This window comes from Palaemon carinicauda, chromosome 5 (genome assembly GCF_036898095.1).
Source record: "Palaemon carinicauda isolate YSFRI2023 chromosome 5, ASM3689809v2, whole genome shotgun sequence".
NCBI classification, from domain to species: domain Eukaryota; kingdom Metazoa; phylum Arthropoda; class Malacostraca; order Decapoda; family Palaemonidae; genus Palaemon; species Palaemon carinicauda.
This window is the reverse complement of record NC_090729.1, coordinates 191,512,510-191,517,017: the sequence shown is the minus strand read 5'-3', so window position 1 is coordinate 191,517,017 and position 4,508 is coordinate 191,512,510.

Below are 4,508 nucleotides of genomic sequence, written 5' to 3'. Positions count from 1 at the left end.
AATAGTTCTGATTGAAATAATATTGCTAATATTTAGGCACCATTGCTTATAATTATAGTGAGTGATAAATTTTATTATTATTATTATTACTTGCTAAACTGCAACCCTAGTTGGAAAAGCAAGATGCTATAAGCCCAGGGGCTCCAATAGGGAAAACAGCCCAGTGAGGCAAGGAAAAAAGAGAAAATATTCTGAGAACAGTAACAACCTTAAAATAAATATCTCCTATATAAACTATAAAACTTTAACAAAACAAAAGGAGGAGAAATAAGATAGAATAGTGTGCCCAAGTGTACCCTCAAGCAAGAGAACTCTAACCCAAGGTAGTGGAAGACCATGGTAGAATATTAAACAAGGATTATTCATTTTCATTAGTTTGATGTGCTTTCCACGTCAAGCAAGCTGTATTTCGATAACAAATCTTCCTTTGCCTTTGTTAAAATATTGAACATTTACTCAGGGTTACAGATTTTCGTCCCTGCCTGGCGTTATGCCGGACTAGGGTTCGAGTTATGCTGAGGCCAGATAGTTTCTTGTAGTCTGCAACCTCAATATCGTTGTGAGCTAAGGATGGGACATTTAGGGGGAGCCTTTAGGTCTATCTGCTGAGTCATCAGCAGTCATTACCTGGCTCTCCCTTGTCCTAGCTTGGGGGGAGAGGGGACTTCGGCGCTGATCATATGTATATACGGTCAGTCTCTAGGGCGTTCTCTTGCTAGCTGGGGCAGTGTCAATGTCCCTTGCTTCTGCCATTCATGAGTGGCCTTCAACACTTAAACCTTTATGGGATCATGTTTGATATTATAATTTATGCAATATATTTTATCTTAATCTCTGAAAAGCAGATTCATAATTCTATGAAAGAAACATTAGATTTGTTTTATTTCATATTTTCCTAATTTTGGCGACCTCTTAAAACAAAAAATACGTGTGTTTTATTAAACAAAATTGTCTTTTGCGAGTCATATCTGCTTAAGTATTTCTGAGTACAAACTTTCAGATGTTTCATAAACTGTAATTAGAACATGCATAGATTCACACAAACACAAACACACACACACACACATATATTTATATATATATATATATATATATATATATATATATATATATATATATATATATATATATATTTATATATATATATATGTATATATATATATATATATATATATATATATATATATATATATATATACATATATATATATATATATATATATATATATATATATATATATATATATATATATATATTCCATCAGCATAGTATATCCGATGGAACATGGTACGTACCACAAACACAAAAGGGAGAGAGAGAGAGAGAGAGAGAGAGAGAGAGAGAGAGAGAGAGAGAGAGAGAGAGAGAGAGAGAGAGACCCCTACGTTAGAGCATAATAAAGATAGAAATTGCAATTTCCAGTTCATACTTTTGGCAAAAAATTAGGCCTCAACTTCCAAGGTTGCAATAAAGTATGACCTACGTGACTCAAACTGCCGGCTAATATTTTCCCCCAAAGGAAACAAACAAAGGGAAAACTCAACGTTGGGAAAATAAACTTCCGAGGGTGGTAGCTTCAAAAAAAGGGTTAAGGATATACTATAAACTGCCAGGAGTATATTCTTCGCTGTTTTTCCATGATAGTTAGGATTTCCTGAATCTTACAGGAGTAATACTTCATATTTAAGAGAAGGTAAGTTCTTGTATCATATAAAAGTAGGATTTCTTAAATCTAACAATAGAATGATTACTTGAATTTAACAAGGGAATGATTTCTTGAATCTAACAATAGAATGATTTCTTGAATTTAACAAGGGAATGCTATCTTGAATCTAACAAAAGAATGATATCTTGAATTTAACAAGGGAATGATTTCTTGAATCTAACAATAGAATGATTTCTTGAATTTAACAAGGGAATGATTTCTTGAATCTATCAATAGAATGATTTCTTGAATTTAACAAGGGAATGCTATCTTGAACCTTTCAAGAAAAGAATTCCTTGTGTCTAGCAAGAGAATAATTTTTTGAATCTATCAATAGAATGATTTCTTGAATTTAACAAGGGAATGCTATCTTGAACCTTTCAAGAAAATAATTCCTTGTGTCTAGCAAGAGAATAATTTTTTGAATCTATCAATAGAATGATTTCTTGAATTTAACAAGGGTAGGATTTCTTGAACCTTACAAGAAAATAATTCTTTGTGTCGAGCAAGAGAATAATTTTCTTAATCTATCAATAGAATGATTTCTTGAATTTAACAAGAGAATAATTCCTTGTGTCAAGCAAAAGAATATTTTTTTTTTAATCTATCAATAGAATGATTTCTTGAATTTAACAAGGGAATGCTATCTTGAACCTTTCACGAAAATAATTCATTGTGTCTAGCAATAGATTAATTTCTTGAATCTAGTAGGATGTATCTTAAAGGATTATCATTTGAATCTTACAAGATTATTCTGAGCTTAAAACATTCAACATTCTGAACAGGAATATTCGCATAGTGTGACCTCCTTTAAAACAACAAATGCATCTGTTTCTAGTCCACTGCAGGACAAAGGCCTTTGATATGTCAATTCATGTCTTGGACACTGCGGATTGGTGATTGGGGGAGATTTTCGTCTGATCGTTCATAGCAAACCAACCTAGTATGGGTGGTCCTAACTAGTGCAGCTTTGCTGATCAGGGAGAAACGCAAAGTCCCTCACCACGTTAAGGTATCCCTAGTCAAAGGGATATATATATATATATATATATATATATATATATATATATATATATATATATATATATATATATATATATATATATCTCATCACTCAATTAACAACAAATTGCAGTGAATCTAAATAAATCCTACCAAAAAAACTTAAATTAGTTTCATCATAACACCTCAATATGAAGCACTGAGCCAATTAGAACTGAATTTTCAACATCACGAACAATTATCCATTTTGGAAAGATCACTGTCTCAAATCCAACATCACGAACAATGATCCATTTTGGAAAGATCACTGTCTCAAATCCATCATCACGAACAATGATCCATTTTGGAAAGATCACTGTCTCAAATCCATCATCACGAACAATGATCCATTTTGGAAAGATCACTGTCTCAAATCCAACATCACGAACAATGATCCATTTTGGAAAGATCACTGTCTCAAATCCAACATCACGAACAATGATCCATTTTGGAAAGATCACTGTCTCAAATCCATCATCACGAACAATGATCCATTTTGGAAAGATCACTGTCTCAAATCCATCATCACGAACAATGATCCATTTTGGAAAGATCACTGTCTCAAATCCATCATCACGAACAATGATCCATTTGGGAAAGATCACTGTCTCAAATCCAACATCACGAACAATGATCCATTTTGGAAAGATCACTGTCTCAAATTCATCATCACGAACAATGATCCATTTTGGAAAGATCACTGTCTCAAATCCATCATCACGAACAATGATCCATTTTGGAAAGATCACTGTCTCAAATCCATCATCACGAACAATGATCCATTTTGGAAAGATCACTGTCTCAAATCCAACATCACGAACAATGATCCATTTTGGAAAGATCACCGTCTCAAATCCAACAACGAAACCATCAGCTTCAAAGTCATCAATTTGAATTCGAGACAGAAATACTTTCCAAAGTATTCAGCCGAGTTAAAAAAAGGGGTACTCCGCCTCTCTCTAAGATGAATGGTGTTTTCTTTCTTTCTTTTCCTTTTTGAGATACATGGAAAAGGCGAGCTTTGAGAATTCCCTGACAGGTATAAAGCTACAAATTCATCAAAATGATTGTTCTTTTGGGGGGCTGGAGCGAGTGGGTGATACATAATCTCTCTGAAGACAAGAATGGTTTCTAACTAAAATGTTCAGATGACAATAACAGGATAGATATATAGATGAATATCAAAATAGGTAGACAGACAGATGGAAAGAAAGATAGATAGATAGATAGGTAGACAGACAGATGGAAGGATAGATAGATAGATAGATAGATAGATGAATATTAGATAATTAGAAAGATAGAGGAATATTATAACAGGTAGGCAAACAGATGGATAGATAGAAACATAGATAGATGAATATCATAATAGTTAGGCAAACAGATGGAGAGACAGATAGATGGAAAGATATATAGATGAATAGCAAAATAGGTAGACAGACAGACGGAAAGAAAGATAGATAGATAGATAGATAGATGAATATTAGATAGACAGATAGATAGATGAATATTATAACAGGTAGGCAGACAGATGGATAGATAGAAACATAGATAGATGAATATCATCATAGTTAGGCAAACAGATGTAGAGACAGATAGATGGATAAATATATAGATGAATATCAAAATAGGTAGACAGACAGATGGAAAGATAGATAGATAGATAGATGGATAGATAGATATATGAATACTAGATAGATAGATAGAGGAATATTATAACAGGTAGGCAAACAGATGGATAGATAGAAACATAGATAGATGAAT